Below are 19,424 nucleotides of genomic sequence, written 5' to 3' on the forward strand. Positions count from 1 at the left end.
CCTCTTTATCTATCTTGTATTCCAGGCAAACTCACCTACTTTCTATTATTCTCTGAAACACCTTGTTCTTTTCTGCCTTTGATTATTTCTTTTGCACTCTCTGGAATGCTTCCCCCTCCCATCCCCTGCTGAAATTCTACCCATCCTTCAAGGCCTAGCTCAAATGCCATATCTTCTAGGAAGAATCCCTGTCTCCCTAAGCTGCAGGTGTAGTCTCTTTCCTTTATACTCCCAGAGCACTTTATGTCCTCATTACGGAATTCATCACATTCTACCTTGTAATTTAGTAATTTTCGCCCTGCCTGATCTCCTCTGTTTGATTATAAGCTGCTTGAGGTAGTGGATTTTGTCTTAAGGGATCCCCATTCATTTCTGAATGCTCTGCTGGGGCCAAGATAGTGTCTGAATACAGTCAGTGCTTAATAAAGGTTTGCTGAATGACTGGCTGTATTAGAGAGCATCTAGAGAACACATTTCTAGAATAATCCAGTTCATTTGCTCCCCCCTTCACCCCTAGGCTTTAGCTTATTTGCCAGGAGTCAGGAAAACAGCCTGAGGCTTGGATCTGCAAACAATCTGTAGACTCAAGATGAGTTTCAAATTTTCCTTTAGATTTCTTTAAAAATAAATAAATAAAATCCTCTTTTCCTGATCTGTAACTTTAACTTGGGGTAAAGTTGAAAAGGATAGGAGTTCAGGAGACCTATTGAAATATAAAATGTGAGTTGGAAACCAAAGACACAAATTAGATTAAGATGAAAAATTGTTACCAGAAGTATAGAGAAAAACCTGGTTATACCATTAGATACAGGATTAGGAAGGAATATCTTGGGAAAGAAGGTAAATATAATAGTATAGCTTCAGCTGGGTCTCCATAGTAGAAATACAAATTAAAGTCAGCTACTATAAAGGAATTTGAATGGGATAGACCTGCCAAAATGGCTATAAAATCCACTGATCATTGCTTGGTTGCTCCTAAACATAAGATTTCTCCAAGGCTCTGTCCTGTGCTCCCTTCTCTTTATATATCCTTTGTTTCTAAGAGCTCACCAACCCCCAGGAGGTTATCCTGTCCAATTATCTTCTTTATACAGATGACTCCCAGATCCATGTATCTAACCCAGGGGTGGGGAACCTGCAGCCTCGAGGCCACATGTGACCCTCTAAGTCCTCAAGTGCAGTCCCTTGACTGAATCCAAACTTCACACAACAAAATCTTAATAAAAGGATATGTTCTGTAAAACTTCAACTTAATCACAAAGCTGAACCCAAGGACCTTGAAGGCCACATGTGGCCTCGAGGCTGCAGGTTCCCCACCCCTGATCTAACCCTAATCCCTCCAAAATTCCAGTCCGACAGCAGTGACATTTCCACCTGAATCTCCCATAGGTACCAAACTCAGTATGTCTAAAACCAAACTCATTATCTTCCCCAGAACCCCACTACCTGAATCCACTCTTCCTCTAAACTCCCTTGTTTTGGCTCAAAGCTCTCCTGTTCTTACATTCACAATCTCAGAGTCATTCTCAACTCTTCCCTCTTCCTCAACCCCTATGTCTAGTCAATTGCCAGGTTTTGTTCATTCCACTCCCCAGGATCTCTTAAGCCATTCCCTTCTCTGCACTTGTTCAGCTTACTCCTACTCTAGCTCAAGTTCTCATCACTTCTCACCTGAACTTTTTCAATGTGCTCCTAAATTGGGCTCCCTGATTCTGGTGTCTCCTGTCTCCAACCTATTCGTCCTCCAAAATGATCTTCCTAAAGCATAAGATTGACAATTCCTCTAGTATGAGATTCGAATTCCTCAGTTTTTCATTTAAAGCCCTTTATAATCTGACTCCAGCCCACATTTCTAAATATTTCACATTATTCCCTTTTATATACTCTATGGTTTGGCTAACAGGGCCTACTAGCTGTCCTATATATTTGGCATTAAGTCTTTATGTTCCCCCCTCCAAAGCTGTCCTCAGTTCCTATGTAGCACCTGGAAACATCCCCAAAGTTCTATGGTAGGTCGCCTAGACAAGGCTAAGACAGATTCAAAGTATTTGGTATGCCTGTACCCACTCAGAACCATAGAGTATGAACTCCTACCAATCTGTTCACCTTTCGTATTCAGGTCAAAGCAAAGGTATTTAATGAAATAATAATAGTGGGCTACGGGGTGTTCAGGGAGGACTAGCACCTCTGGCGTGAGGGCTTGTGGCGGCCTTTTCAGGGCTGCTCATCCACCTTCACCCAACTCTCCCCTGTGGCTCCAAGAAGCTGTAGTATGTGCAGGGGGCACACCCCAGTAAAGCCTTCTCGGTAGGCTAAACCAGGTGGGAGGGCAACTGACAGACCTCAAACCTGTGAGTGAATTAGGAGGATGTCTACCCAAGCATGTGAAGACTTCCCTTAGCCTGGAGAATGGGTAGATAAGAACAATTTGTTCTGAAGTCCAAGAGGGTAGCTGATATAGGGGCTGTGGAGTACTTAGGACTTGGTCAGATAATTGAAGATGCCAAGGTCATCTACCACATCCCTGGCCATAGCCAGTCACCCTGATTTTGTCTTGCCATTTGATGACTCTGTAAGAGAGATTGAAGTTGATGACTTTGTGCAACTCTGTCTCACTTAAATCCAATTCACATGCAAATCAAGACATCACTCCATGATATCATTGGTCCTCTTTGAAAATGAAGGATGAACAACATTGAAATAACATGATAAAAAAGTAGCACTAAAATAACTGCCCCATAAAGTCAGGTTACATTCTCTCATAATTACACACCATCAATGGGAAGAGTAGACCTGTAGGGAACACATATGGCCAGGGGACCTATCCTTCTTTACCTCTTTAACACTTTTCCTCCCTTTTCATAGCTTTGCTTACCTTCTCCTGGATACTCTCTGCTCTCTGGATTTTCATAACCCTACTCTACTTTTGTTCTATTCTTCCCTGTCTGACTGCTCCTTCTCAGCCTCCTTTGCTGGGTCTTCATCCTTGTCATATTTCCTAACATGCTCCCTAGGGCTCTATCTTGGGCCCTCTTCTATTGTTTTTTCTCTATACTATCTCATTTGGTGATCTCATCAGCTCCCATTGATTCTGTTGTCATCTCTATGCAGCTTATTCTCATATCTATAACACTAGTCCTGGTCTTTCTTTTCAGCTCTAGTTACCAGTCACATATCCAACTACTTGACATTTCATAAAGCATGTCTAGTAGGCGTCTCAAAATCAGCATGCCCAAAACACAGCTCGTTGTCCCTTGTCAGCTGTAGCCAATCCTCCTCTCTTCTTTCCTAATATTATTGAGGGCACCACCACCCTCCCAGTCACCTAAGTTTGAAACTGTGGTGTCATCAATCTCTTTCTCTCATTCACCCAACAAATCTAAGAAATAGCCAAACCTTGTCATTTCTACCTTTGCAATACTTAGCATATCTTTATCTTTATCTCTACTCATACAGCTGCTACTACTGTTATTCAAGACCTTATCCCCTCTTACCTGGATTATTTCAATAGACTTCTAATTAGCCTCCTTGCCTCAATTCGCTCTTTACTCCAATCTACCCTTCATGTCATAAAGCAGCCAAAGTGATTTTCCTAAAGCATGAGTCTGATCATATCATTCCCTTTCTCAATAAACTCCAATGTGTTACCTTCATGATCATTGGAATCTAAGGCTCTTCAGAACCTGTCTTCTGCCTTTCTGGTCTTCTCCCACTTTGTTGTTATTCAGTCATTTCGTGTTTGACTCCTTGTGGCCCCATTTGGGATTTTCTTGGCAAGGATACTGGAGCAGTTTGCCATTTCCTTCTCTAGCTCACTTGACAGATGAGGAAACTGAGGCAAACAGGGTTAAGTGATTTGCCCAGGGTCACACAACTTCTAAGTGTTTGTAGCCAGATTTGAATTCAGGAAGATGAGTCTTCCTGACTCCAGGCCAGGGACTCTATCTCACACTTTACTCCCTTCTGTCCACTCTAAAATACTAGCCTAATTAATGTCCCTTTTATGTGACACACCATTCTCCTCTCTGTAACCTTTGCCTTAGCTCCCATGTCTGCAACGCTTTCCCTCCTCATTTCCACTTTCTAGCTTCCCAGGCTTTTCCTCAAGACTTGCCTAAAATGACACTTTGCTGAAGGATGCCTTTCCCATCCACCCATGCCTTTATCTCTAAGATTACCCTCCTTCTTCTAGGTACCTTGTACATGTGTATTTATTTACATGTTGTCTCCCCTATTAGCATGTAAATTAATTGCAGGCAGGGCCTATTTTTGTGTTCTTGCCTGTCTTTGTAGTCATTGCTTAGGACAGTGCCTAGCATATAATTGCTTAATAAATGTTTGTCATTGATTAATTGATAGTACATAGATAACAAATTTTTAAGGGCAAGTGTGTGGAGTTGTTCATGAGTATGCAATATGCATGGCTAGGACAAATGCACAAAATGTGACCCTGCAGAGCAGCTGCTACTTTGGAGGTTGAATAGATAGGGTTTGATAACCACTTAGATATTGAGGAGAGGGCTGAGGCAGGATTTGAACACAGGTCTACCTGACACAAAGATCAATGTTCTGTCCCAATCTCAAAAAATTCCTTTGCTATACCAGTCTAGCATATGGCCAGGGGACCTATCCTTTAGCAACCTAGGAAATGAGCTTCTTCTGGATTTTTTTAATTGACATATTTTGATTGAATATAAGGCATTCCACTCCCCCCCCCCAAATTCCCAAACACCACCTTGAATAAAGCAGAGTCCTTGGAAACAGTATCACAAGGCTTCCAGTACATGCCACTTGGTATATTTGTAGCTTATCCATTGTTAATAGAAAGGAACTGGCTTTGATAGTATGGCACCAACATAGTCTCTTTTAATTGACACCAGTTTTGTTGCTTTCAGCGTAGCATGACTGATTCTTGAAGCCTTTGTGATATTTCTTTTCTAGATGTTTACTAACCATCCCTTTAATAAAACAATCTAGAATTTCATCAGGAATCAAGGTCGAGCTTATGTGTTACAGTTTGCAGACTCCATTTCCTTGTCTTTTTTGAAAAATTGGGGTCATATTTGCCCTTGTTCAGTACGGTGGCACCTTTCCTATTTTCTATAGTCTTTTAAAATATTTAAAGTTTATTTTTGATTTATGGAATAAAATCAGTATTTCTATAACATAGTATAATAAAAAGATGATTGTATATGAAATGGTAAATCTATTATGTCTAACTTGCTATTCCTTTAAATATATAATAAAGTTATCATGTAAATTTCTTTTTTTTTCCTTTTTTCCTTCCCTCCACCCACCCTAAAGATGGCTACCATTAAACACAAATATGTGAAATCATTCGTACATACTTCTGTTTATCAGTCCCTTCTCTGGATGCAGACAGCATGTTCCTTCATAGGATCTTTAGAGTTAATTTAACTATTTATAATAGTCAACATGACTTAGTTGCTTAAAGTTGTTGCTATTACTGTGTACATCATTCTCTTGGGTCTTCTCATTTTGCTCTTCGTTATTTCGTGCAAGTCTATCCATATTTTCCTAAGATCATCAAGCTCATCATTTCTATATCACTACTATCATATCCCCTTAGTTTGTTTAGATCTTCATCCATTTTGCTTTGCTGTACTCATGGGGAACTTAGGAAAAAAAAAGAAAACACAAAACCCCCAGCTTTTTCTTCGACATCTAATTCAGGGGATAAAGAGACAAATCCCATGAAGAATTTAACAAAATCCTCCATATCAAGCCAATATAAAAATTGATACTCAGTGACTTTAATAAAGAGGTAGGGTTTGGGATGGGGCAGGTTAACAACAAATGTATTGGGAAATATGCTTCAGGATTAAGAAATGAAGAGGTCAAATGTTTGCAAGCCTCATACATACTTTTTCATCAAGAAATGAATTAGAGGCCTCTAGGAATGGTGAGCACCGAAAAACAAAACAAAAATGCAATTGAACATATCTTAATAGACAGGAAATAACTTGTTACTGATGTGGATGTCATTTCCAAATCAGTTGCGTATAGATCATTAACTTTTTAGTCCAAAAATCAATATCAATACTGAACAAGACTGGATAAAGATGAGAAGATGACCATTTGTAATTATCAGGGCTCCAACCTGACCTATTCAAACAAGCTGTTAACATTGAAAAATAAGAAATGGATAATGAAAAAGATGGTAACACAGACTATCACTGTTTTTGATGGAAGTAAAGCAAACACCGTGACCAGGAATCCAAAGGAGCTCAGAGACCATCCCAGCCAGAAAATACTTGATTTTCTTGCTGAGCAATGAGACTTGGTCATGAAGGGCAATACTGATTTAGAATCTAAACTCTTTTGCAAAATATTATAGAGAAGAATGGTAGAAGATAATGATCAGTGTCACCAAATAAAAGAATGAACAATGTATAGTTTAAATAGAAATATGAAAAAGAAATAGGAAGGCTTTTTTTCTTATGTACAACACACCTTCATGGTTGTACACGTGTCTATAAGAATAAGGGAATATGAATTCCTTTGTTTTTTATTTGTTGATTAAAAAAATCATCATTGGAGAGGAGATTCCTTTCATGTATGCGTTAAATTAGATGGCTGTGATCCATAGAGCAAAATGCAGTCTTAAAGGCTTATCTCTTCTTAGACTAAGGGTTTAGTGTGAACTTATCCAATCAAATTCTCAGCCCATGGCCCTAATCAATAAGGAAAATTCTTTTGTCCTGCCTCGGCTGTGTATCAATTGAAGTCATATGCAGTAGTACAAACTGTATACAGTTCTTTAATCATACCATTATAAGTGAATAAAGCCAAATGCATCAAAGCAACCATTGAAGTTTAGAAGCCCACAAATCCTTTGCAGGCCCTTCAGCTCCAAGCCTTTGCAGGCAAGCCAAAACCCCAAGGGCTCAATCGTTCTCCCCCAGCTGTTCCTACAGGGAGCTAACAGGCATCTGATCCAGGACACATGGAAGTAGAATCCTCATACTGCCTACTCAAGCCATACCACCCTCAAGAATGAGGCAGAGATCATGGGGCACACTGAGTTCCTGAGTCACTTCTGTGAGCTGTTCATTGACCCTTCAGGAAGTTTTTCTTTTCTTATTTCCTTCCTTCTTTGTTGAGAGGATGTCTGTTAGATTCCTGTAGGAACAGCTAGGGGAGGAAGATTGAGCTCTTGGGGTTTTGGCTTGCCTGCATGTATATTAATTCAGTTATGCCTGTACCACAATTCACTCCTGTAAGTATGAGGGGAAGAGAATTGCATAAGGGAAAAAATAGCCCAGGTTTCTCAGTGTATTCAGTGGGTAGAGGAGAAGAAGGAATGCATAGGGGCTCTTAGTCAGGTGTCATTTTCCCAAATTTCTCCCTTTGTGTTCACTCCAGTTCCTCTTGTGCTGTTTCTCCAGACCAGTTTAAGTTTTCCTCTGGGTTGTATAATACCAACCATTCCAGGCCAAAATCATGTGACATTTCTTCAATATTTTTTTTTTCTGGACTAGGAAAAACAGCAAAACTCCCAAGTTCCAGAGAAGGCTCTTAGTGAAGGCCCAGACTACTTCCTCTGCCCACAGGAGAAGAATCCAGGCAAACATCTGCTACATTCACATATGTTCATATCTATATCTATATCTATATCTATATCTATATCTATATCTATATCTATATCTATATCTATATCTATATCTATATCTATATCTATATCTATATCTAAAGTATGATTACGAATAAAACAATTGTTGTTCATTTGCTTCAATCCTATCTGACTCTCCATGACCCCATTTGATGTTTTCTCAGCAAAGATACAGGAGTGGTTTTCTATTTCTTTCTCTAGCTCATTTTATAGATGAAGAAATGAGGCAAACAGGGTGAAGTGAATTGCCCAGGATCACACAGCTAGTAAGTGTCTGAGGCTGGATTTTAACTCATGAAGATGATTCTTCCTTACTCCAGGCCCAGTGCTCTTTATGTGGTACCACCTAGCTGCCCCAAATAAATAGTACTTTCCCACAAACTTCCCCTACAATTCTCCAAACTCATCATCTTACCCTCATAACTTATTCCTCAACCAATATCAACCAATTTACCAGTTACTCAACAAAAATTTATTAAGACCCCACGATATGCAAGTATCATAACAGGTGCTAGGAACATAATGACAAAAATTTAAGTCCCTGTCCTCAAGGAATTTATACTTCATTGCTTGAGGCACCTTTATTTCTGCTAATGAGAGCAAAGTTCTACTTGCCAGTCTCCCATACTCAAAACCTCAGAGAGAGCTCTAACTCCTTTGATGAGTCCTGTCATGTCTTCCAATGTAATGACTATATACATGTCTTCCTTCTTATTTTAGATTTATAAGCTCCTTGAGGGTAAGGACTATGTCATTTTCCTTTTTGTAGCCACTCTAGTGCCTGGCACATTGTCTTTCATTCAGTAAGTGCTTAATAAATGGTTATTTATTGAATAGAACTGCACTTTTCAGCTAGGAAGGCTAAGTCTTGAAAAGGAATGAGTTTCCCAAGGTTACAAAGCTGGTAATGTTCTAGAGTGGGAGTCATATTCAGGTCTTCTAACATCAAGGCCAGTATTCTATCTGCCATACCGTGTTTCCTGTCTATAAAATGGGGATACCATTTCCACTAACCTGCCTCACAAATCTATTGTGAGACAAGCGCTTATTTTGTTGAATCATAGGCCTTAAAGAAACTCTGGAGGTCATCTAGTCTAACAAAAATCATACAGCTTTCAAATGAACAAGAGATGGGATTTGAACCTAGGTCCTTTGACTCCCAATCCAGGCTCATAAATATACTACTTGAATGTGTGCTAATATTATATTAGGTTCCCAATATATACTTACTGATTTGACTTAGAGATGTCATTTGTCTCACATCCCTTTTGGGAAGAAAATTGTCCTTGAAATGCTCTAGTTCTATCTTGTCCACGTTGATATCCAAGCAGAATAGTATATAGTGGTGACAAAAGTTCAGGACTATGAGTAAGGAGATCTGGATTCTATCTCCATTGCTGCCACTGGCTAGTGGTCTGGCCCTGCACAGGCCATTTCAAGATCCCTGAGTCACAATCTTCTCATCTTCCAATCCAATAGTAGTGGAGAGAGTTGGGCAAGATGGTCAGTTATGCCTGAGAAACTGTTCATCTGTGATTTAGTGAATTGAAATCAATTACACAAATAAGCTTTGGAAAACTGTGAAATGATAGATGAATGTATTGCTAGTGTGAACGATCTTTTTTGCATAAATTTGGCATGATCAGCTAAGTTCAGCTCTAATATCATAGGAACATGACCCCTTTCTGACTTACTAGAGAGTGGGTTTCTTTTTGTATTTTTGAGAAACAAATTCCAAGAGGCCATGGCTGAGGGCTAGACTTGGTCTCTTGGGTTCAAGCCCTGCTTCTAACACATGCAGATTTTGCTACCCTGGGCAACTACTGTAATCTCATTTACCTTTTTGCCAGGAGATCTTCAGATTATGTTATGTCTGGGTGAGCTTCTGTGGAGGGAATTTCCACCCTTGAAGTTCTCCATACCAATGAAATCAAGACATTGGACCAAAACAAATCAAAATTCCAATATTGAAATTTACAAGGTAGGCCTTTTAGATAAAGCTTGTGTATCGTATTTTGACAATAATGCTCCTTATTTACTACATTATATAGCAAAAGTCATGTCAATTTGACTTAAATTACTACTTAAGGTTTGGGTTTTTTTATTGTTATAAAACCCCATTTCATCTCTTAAATATTTCCCCAGGGAAAATTAAAGAATAGGCTACAAATGAACTGATTTTTTTTTTTTTAGGCAATTGGGGTTGTGACTTGCCGAGGGTCACACAGCTAGTAAATGTTAAGTGTATGGTCTGAGGCCAGATTTGAACTCAGGTCCTTCTGACTTCAGGGCTGGTGCTCTGTCCACTGTGCCACGTAGCTGCTTGTTATTAATTATGAAAGTGCATTCTAATTTGTAATCCCTATATTTATCCTTTTTTCCTCATATTCTGTGACTGATTACCTTACTTGGTTTCAGTTAGCTGTTTTCAAAATCAAAGTTAGAGCATTCCTTGATGGGCCTAGTATCTTTGCTTGGTTCCAGATATAGACTATTGGCCCTAATCTCAGCCACTCATCTCATTTATCAGCCATTAAAAAGCTCAATGAATATATGAATGAATCAGTTCAAATCTATCCCTACTAATACCTCAGCCTGAAATAGAGGTATGCAAAGTAGGTAGCCCCCTGAGCTACAATACATCAGAGGAACATGATGAGGAACATTTAAAATATTACTTAAAAAATAAATGCACATATTCTGAATGCTAGAAAATTCCACTTTTAATGGATGATAAATGAAGTAATACATTACAAAGAATAAAAAATTTTGGTAGATAGTAAGGGGGGGTAGCAATTTTCAAGTATAAGAGGTCATAATTTCAAATGTTGCTTAGCTCAGTAGAGACAACTTTCTTGAGGATAAGTGCTGTTTTTCATTTTGTCTCCTTACCCCTAGCACCAAGCACAGAGTCTTGTACAGAGTAGATGCGTAATAAGTGTTTCTTTGATTGGATTAGAATAAACTGTCAGTTGCATAAATGCCTTATTCCAGCCCTGCTTGGAAAAGTAGCTAAGTGTGCATGGCCTCAGATGGTGGACTTGTAAACTTATCCTAGGATAAAGTGCTTGGTATAGAACAAATGCTTACCAAGCACTTTTTGATTGATCAAATAATCATAATAGTGCATATTTCCAAAGTGTTTTAGGGTTTATTGAAGCATATACCTCACAAGCTCCTTCCGAGGAAGGTAATATGAGTGTTATTGTCCTCATTTTACAGTTGAAGAAACCGGGACTCGATTCTCTCCATAGTCACACAGCTGGTACCAAAGCACAATTCCAGGTCTCTTGACTCTAAGCCCAGAGCTCTTTTCACAATACCTTGTCCACACAGTCCTGGTCCTTAATCCATGTTCCTGGTCACGCAGTGTCCATGTCTTGTGAAATAATCTTGTTTCCTCTTTGGGTGATGTTATAACTCAGCGTCTGCAACTAAACGTTGCTTTGTGGTAGCCAGTGAGTAACCTTCAGTATCCTAAACACCTGTTGTCTCTTTTGTAGAGGAAGACTCAAGTATATTCTCAAATGAACCTGACTCTAGTTCCATTCTCTGAAGAGGAAAATGGGGGTGTGACATGGGCCAAAGGCTGGAAAAAGATAATCTCAGGCAGAATTCTCAGCAAGGGCCTGGGCAGAATAGAAATGAGGCCAGGGGCCCCCTTTATGCTTCACTAATCCTGACCTTATCTCAGTCCAGCCAAATAAAGGATTGTTCACACCTCAGATAAGAGTAGCAGGGGAACTAGAGCCCCCTGGAGTAGGGGTCCTTAATTTTTTTTTTGTTTCATGGGCCCCTTTAGCCATCTGGTAAAGCCTGTGACCCCACCGCCCTGCCTTCTTTCCTCAATGTTTTTTTAACTCAAAGTTGTAAGAAATGATAAATTTCATTTAGAGGCACACAAAAATAAGGATTTTTAAAAATCCCCATCTAAGTTCACAGGTTCCCTGAAATCTATCCACAGTTTAGATGTCCATGTTCAGAACTCTTACCCAAGAGGCTAATACAGATGCTAGGCCAGATGTGGGGAATCAGGGCTGTTGGAGACTTGAAATATCCTAGAGGGAAGTAGGAGCAACCTCTGCCTTGGCTCCACTCAAACTGTCTAGGTTCTCGATTCTACCAGAATCATAGGATTCAGAGTTGGAAAGAACTGTAAGGATCATTCAGTTTAAGTCACTCATTTTGTGGATGAAGAAACATAGACTAATAGAGTTTAAGTGACTTATGCAAGGTTAACACAGTAAGCATTAGAATTGGAATTTGAACCTAGATTCTCTGACTTTGTGTGTAGTGTTCATTCATTCTCGGATCTAGGCTTCCTCATTTTTGGGGGGTCTTGTCTATGTTTTAGAGCTTTTGTGTCACCTTTATTTAATTCATCTTATTTCATTTGTTTATTTTAAGCAAGAAAATACACTGCCAAGCTCTGGAGACACAAGAACAGGAATTAAAAATACAGGCCTTCAAGGACTGCATCCTACCTCACCTAGGGAATATAATGCCAGAGAGGAAAGCAAGTACAGATGAAGGAGCAAGTCAATAATAGTGGAAATCGCCAATGGAATCAATAATACTGAGTGAAAAATGGGAAAGTTTTTATGGCAGTATGCTCAAGCTGGGCACATTTCTCTTGCCAGGGTCTTCCATTCCCACTTCTCACACTATTCCTTGTCTAATAGTAATTTTGACATACTTATCTTTCTCATCAGATTAATATCAGATACATTCTTGAAAGAAAGGTCTTCATTGCATCTCCCCTTGTACCCCCAACACCAAGAATAATACCCTTCACACAGTAGGCATCTCAACAATGTTGAGCTTGTTGCCAAGAAAAAATGGTTGATACTATCTTTCCATTATCTGTCCTTATTTAGCCTGGAATTTAAAGGTCCTCCCCAGTTTGGCTCTCACCTACCATGCCAGCTTTAACCTGTACTACTCTCCTTGATGAGCTTTATATTAAATTCAAACTTAATACCTGAACTCAAGAATCCATCTCCGGCCTCCAAGCATTTGTACAAGCTGTTCTCCTTCCCCCTAAAAAAAAAAAAGATACTCCCTGTTCATCTCCTCCTCCCCACTTCTTTACCTTCCTCCAATGCTCAAGTCAGGAGCCACTTCCACCAGGGAGCCTTCTCTGCTCCTTCCTCTTGTCTGTGCTTTCTTTCCACAATTTTCCTTGAACTGTACTTATTCGGACACAGGTTGTATCCCCTCTCATCAGTAGAATGTAAGCTCCTTCAGGACAGAAACTATTTTTATTTTTGCGCTTTGTGCTCCCAGAGCCTAAGACAATGTCTGAAACACAGAGGCTCTTAATAAATTGAGTCGAGCTTTATATCTTCCTGGCAGGCAGCAGTCATGTTGGGACCGTCTTGGGGTTCCCCATCAGTGATCTGTGATGTTCAGGTCCTGACCTCAGCTTCCTCTTGCTCCTAGAGTTATCCTGAGAAGCCCAGCTCAGAATCCCTATTATATCAGAAAAACTGCGGGGGGGGGGAACAGCACAGTCATCTTGAAAGATGAAACGCATCTCTCTTCTTAGGGACACGAAAGCCCCCCCCCCCAACTGACAGACCTGGAACGCTCTTGTCTCAGCTAAATTGTTATCGTGGAAATAAACAGGTGCCATGGGTTAAAACTTTTTGAAAAAGTCCTTCAGATTTCTTAGAGAAATCATTGTGGATGCAGCGCCCCCTTGTGCTCCAAATGGTGCAGTGACATCCTGGAGACAAAGTTTGAAACTGACAACATTTTGTCAGTTACCAACTTTTCTGGATTCCAACCATGATGGCTTGCTCCCTAGCTAACCTGAGGCTTTGGCTTTCAAAATCTCTTCATCTTCCCCTCCCCAACACCCCCTTCCCTTATCATACGATGAGGGGGTGGGGTGGATAGTATCCTTGGAACAGATGTCCTAATCAAGTAATCAAACATCAGGGGAAATAGGGAGAGAGGCCAAGTCGACATTTTTTGCAAGATTGGATTGCATTGCTTACTCTTGGTATTAGTGAAGGGGCTCAGATCTCAGAAAATAGGCTCAGCTTTTACATATTTTCGTTGCTTAAGTCTCCTGTATGGGTCAGTTCGAATTAGATGTTTTTCAATTTATATTTAGTTAGCCCCAAAATGGTCATCTATGATTCTGCAGTACTCTAACAAAACAAAGCAAAGATAAAGGGCTCTGAAACAACCACCTGTTAAATATTTTTCCATTCCTGATTAAACCGTAATTTTGTCCCTGTTCCAGAAAGATAATTTTTCCTCCAATTGGATGCAAAGCTGTGTGAATTTGGCTAAGTCAACCTCTCTAGTTCTCAGTTTGATCTGTAAAACAAGGGGGTGGACCTACAAGGACTGCAAGGTCTCTTTCGGCTGGAAGGTTAGCTGCTTTATCTAGAGCTCCCATTTTCCTTCAGAAGCTAAAGATACAGCAGAGGAGGGAAAGAGGCACTAGAAGTGGGAAAATAAATAAGTAATGGTTCCAGGCTTTGGGGATACAAAGACAAAAACCAAACAGTCCCTGTCCTCAAGGAGCTAAATTCTACTGGGTCCAGAAACAGAGGTCATATTAAAACAACCAAACAAACAACAACTGAGCTCACAAAATGATAGGCAGATTTTCTCCATGATATTGTGGCAGGGAGAAGAAGAGGGAGAGAGGGGAGGAGAATAAGGGAGAGAATAAAGAGCTTAACGAAATACAGCACCTCCTGATGAAGTAGGTTTTCCTACTTTTGCCCACAGTCTTTGCTAGTTCATCTGGCTGGGGAGAGTTACTACACCATTAATAGGCTCCCAGAGACATATGGTACTTTCGAGAAATCCTAAGAAGAAGGTACATAAGGAAACCTGATAAATGGAGATGACTCCCATAGTTTGGGGTCAGAGAAACCTCTACTGATAAGAGTGTTAGTGACAAAAATAGAAGCCCATCAATTTCAGCTTCTGCTTGGATCGTCAGTGACATGGGAAATAGAGTTCCAGAATCAAAACCGAGAGGTTGTACGTGGAAAATCCTTGAGATGGGCTTTTGCTGCATCTTCTGTGATGCGCTTTCATTAGAAAGTACATTTCCCTGTCTATTCTATCTGTACTTCTTTTCCATGACAGGGACTCACCAGGATGCTGGGCAGCAACATCTGCAGATGTGAGGGAGTAAAGGCATCAAGAAGACCTAGAAATTATAAATAATTCTATGCCCTCTTGCCAGCAGAGGCTGCCATTTTGTGGGGGAAACCCCCAACACTTTATATTAAAGTTCCTTCAGCCTGAAAGGACTTGCAGCTCTTAAATATATTGGGGGGAAAATATGGTTCACCTCAAATGGAGTGCTCAGTTTGCAATGAAGTCCCTTTTTTTCCTAATGCTTTCCAGCTGGGTTGACTTTAGGCCTAAGGAGGTCAAGTGACTTACTGAAGTTCACAATGAAACAAATCAGCTAGGATTTGAACTCAAGGACTTCTCCAGTTCTCGGCTCTTTGCTGTAATCTATCAACCACATTGCTTCCTGGTTTTATCCTACTCTCTATTTAGTTGCATCACACAACCAGTGTTCTGTCTGGCACAGCCCACTCCTCCAGGCTGTCTCTGCTTTGGGAGACTCATGATTGGAATAAGAGCCATGTTCCAGGTCAGGCTTGAGATGTTTTGGCAGAACAACGTGGGGGAGATTGCTCAATGCCTGCCCACAGAATACAGTACATGATGAAAGACATAACGGGTGTCTTTCTTAGATTTGAGATTGTTCAATTCAAGCACCAAGATTTAGAAAATAAAAACCTAGGCCATATTTTTCCCATTATATGGTGTGTGTTTGTATGTGTTTATCTGTGTATTGTAAGGGAATCCCTTTGTTTATAAGTTGGAGCCCACAAGACACAAGTGGCCAGTTGTCATTCCATGACCAATGACCTACTGTGGTATTGGGTGATCCTTGGGAGTCACGAACAAATTGCATCACTAGCCAAGTCTGCTACACATAGAAAGGAATTCCTAAGTGACACAGAGTCTGGAAGGAACTCACAACATACTATAAATATTCATGTTTTTTAAAAGCAGGTCTGCATTCATCTGTCATATAATCCTAAGGGTCACATTTTCATTGTACTTTGCAAGTTTAGAATTAGATGAATTTCCCAATTTAGATTTAAGTTCGATCTACAATGACTTAGCCATGGTCATCCATGATGCTGCAATATTCCTCTAAAAGTAACACATTGAGATGTGAAGATATGGCCAGCATAAAATTCTGTTGACAAATACATAGCAACATTTTTGTCACTCTTCTCTGTATAGTAACATTTTTTGAATGAACCATCTTGGACAGCATCTTGTGAGGGGCTTAGTAGCTTTAAAAGAGGTCCCATGGATCCCAGGAACAACTTAAGCAAGGTTCCAGTGTATTGTATTTTGCTAGAAATGCTTAAATACAACCTATATATTTCCATTCTAGAATTCTTCTTGAAGGATTATCATTTGGCTCTACAATTGTACCTAAAAGTTGCAGCTGGTTATACACACACGCGCACACGCGCGTGCGCACACACACACAATTTCTTCCTGCTCTGTCATTCCCTTGCTTAAGAAGCATTAAGCATCCTCTAGTTCCTTTAAGATGTGGTAAAATTTGCTACTTGTCTTTCGAAACTCTTCATCATTTGGCTCCAGCTTATCTTTGGGGGCTCAGTACTTGTTATTCTCTCTCTCTCTCACTCTACTCCAGCCTCAGCAAGACTAGCCTACTTGTGGTTCCCTATACATGGCATTCCATCTTCTACTACCATTCCTTTTTGATATTCTTGGAATGTGCTCCCTTGTCACTTCCACGTATCAGAAACCATAGTGCCTTTTAAGGTTCAGCTTAATATCCTTCGAGGGTTCTTTCCTGATTCCTCCATTTACTAGTGCTGTGACTTATTATGGGACATTTTGTGCATAACTGGATGGGGCTGATGCATTTCCCATGTGGAAAAGACTGGAGAATCTGCTTCCACTAAGGCATGATGCTAGGTAAAGAATAGGCCCTGCTCCTAGAGTTGGAGAGGCATGGACATTCTACAACCGATTTCAGTCAATGGTATAAAAGACTTGGGTCTTCCTTCTTCAAGGCTGACATGCAGCCCATGAATGTGGGCTTCCTTTCTTTGCCTCTTTGCATTTATTCTTTTTTGCTTTAGGTGAAGGAGATTACAGATGGCTATAATCTTATAAGGTTCAAAGGGCAGGAGAGTAAGCCATCAGAATCCAAGACCTAGAGTCCATGCTGGGAATTTTCCAGAAGACAGAGAGGGGTTAGGTCCCCAGTGACCTGGCCAGGCCAATCCAGCAGCAGCAAAATGCAGACTCATCCACCCATTAGCCATATTGTGTTTGGAAGTGAACTCATTTGGGTGAATCCTGTGTAGAAACTGACTTGAGCCTGCAGGGACCAAAGTGTTGGGGGTGTGTGTGTGTGTGTGTGTTTATATTTCTGCCCTTAATATATCTTTACTGGAAATGTCTCTTTGTAAAGGTTATTGGTGTTAATTAGTTCAATGGAATTGGGGCTAATCACTGATGGCTGATAGTGGGGAACATACTGGAATAGAGGATAGAGCTGATAGCCATAGAGAAAAGTCACTCTCAACTCCTCAGGGAGTACTCTAAGAACCCAGAGGGGGAGCTATAGACAGCCTCATTCTAAAAGAGTCCAGAGTATTGTTATATGTAATATGGAATAGCACATGTATGTAATATGTGATACATATAATATATATACAATAATATATATAATATATATATATATATATTCACAGATAAGTTAATACAGGACATACACACATACACATTACACACATGAACATTATGTATACTCCCTACCCCGTAGAATGTAAGCTGCTGAGGGTGGAGAGTTTTGCTTTTGTCTTTCAATCCCTGCCATGTTACACAGTGACTGACATGTAATAGGTACCTAATGCATTCTCATTAATTCATTGATTGGCTGAAGTTTAGGGAGAGCTTTAGAGAAGAAGAATAGCTAGTTCTATATTTCGTATTTTTATAATCATGGGCAAGTCATTTGACTTTTTTGGTTCTCAATTTCCTTTTTTTTTTTTTTTTTGGTTCTCAATTTCTTCATCTTCAAAAGAAGGGACTGGGTATTTTGCTTCTCTCTGATGTTTCCAAGATCCAAAATCTGTGACCCTATCATTGCAGATTTACTTTTCTTTCTGTTTAATTCTTCCCCTTTATGAGTTTTCTATTTTAATCTGTCAGACCACAGTGACTCTGTTTCACCCTGAAAGTATTTTTGGTGGGCCTTTTCTCATTGCTTTCTAACATTTGTTTTAGTCCCAAATAGGTTCCTCTTTGGAAGGCTATGTATGAAATGCCTCTTCAAGTATCAGAAAAAGAGTGGGTTTTTTTTTTTTATAGAATTGACCTATACTTCCCCCCTTTTTCTTTTGAATGGTCACAAATGTTCATCCTGTTTAATTTCTTCATGTTGTCACTTACCACATAGTACAGCAAAACCAGAGCAATTCATCCTCAAAGAACCCCCAGCAAAAGCTCTGCCACACAATGAGGCATTATAGATGTCAAAGTGATTTTCCTAAAGTTCAAGTCTGACCATGTCACTTACCTTATCCCCACTCAGTAATCTTCATTGCCTCCCTATTATCTCTAGGATTAAATAAACTACTGTGTTTGGCAGTTGAAGATCTTCACAACCGGGCCTCATCCTGCCTTTTCCACCTTCTGACATATCACTTTCTTCCACTTCCTCTCTGGTTCTGCCATTCTGGTCCACTTGCCTTTCCTTACATAGGACAATCTATCTCTCGGTTCCTTGCCTTTGCACTGGCCATCTCTCATGCTCAGAATGTTCTCTCTCCTTATTCTTATCTTCTCACCTTGGAATTCTCAGTTTTCTTCAAGACTTAGCTTAAGTTGTGTAAGACCTTTCTTGATTTCCCCAGATGCTAAGGTCTTCCTCTTCAAATTTACCTTAAGTTGCATTACATATGTTTTGTATATACATCTGTACATCTCTGTCTCTGTCTCTGTCTATCTCTGTACACCACAGTAGACAGAGAGCTGGTCTTACGGTGAGGAAGACCTATGTTCACATCCTTCCTCTGATGTATCCTGGTTGTATAACATTGGACAAATCATTTATGCTCTTGGTAATTTAGGCAACTCTAAATTGAAGAAAAAATGTTGCTCTGCATTTGTAGAGGCAATTTCCTTATCATGAAGTTTTCTGTGCAATGAAATCAAAGGCCCAGTCCCTATCCCTATATTTGTATATGCTGTCTCCCCCATTAGAATGTGATCTCTCCAAGGGCAAGATTTGTATTCCCAGTGCCTAGCACAGTACCTGACACTGAGTAGTTACTTAATAAATGCTGGCCCGATTGAGTACAAAGCCCATGGACGAATCAAAGCGTTCCCCACTTAGCCCTCATTTCAAGCACCTTGAGTTTCTTTCACTGCAGTTACTGCTTGTTGGCTTGCTTCATTGTTACGGAGTCCATTGAAAGTCCCCTCAGGTCCTTACTTTATTGTCCTGAACCACAGAACAACATTCAACAGCAAAGAAAGGCTGCTACTTAATACTCATCATTAGAGACTCAACTAGTTTATTTTCTCTCATCACAAAGCAGTCTCTGATGAACAATAACTTATTCTTCCAGTTAGTGTCAATGTATGGCAGATTGTTTCCCTGGTAGGAAGTAGACATTATATTGCTCAAATAACATGTCACTGAACAGTCATGTCTATGGTGCCTAGGAAGCACGTGGAG

This window comes from Phascolarctos cinereus, unplaced genomic scaffold (assembly GCF_003287225.1).
Source record: "Phascolarctos cinereus isolate Bilbo 61053 unplaced genomic scaffold, phaCin_HiC Scaffold_5;HRSCAF=322, whole genome shotgun sequence".
Taxonomy (NCBI): domain Eukaryota; kingdom Metazoa; phylum Chordata; class Mammalia; order Diprotodontia; family Phascolarctidae; genus Phascolarctos; species Phascolarctos cinereus.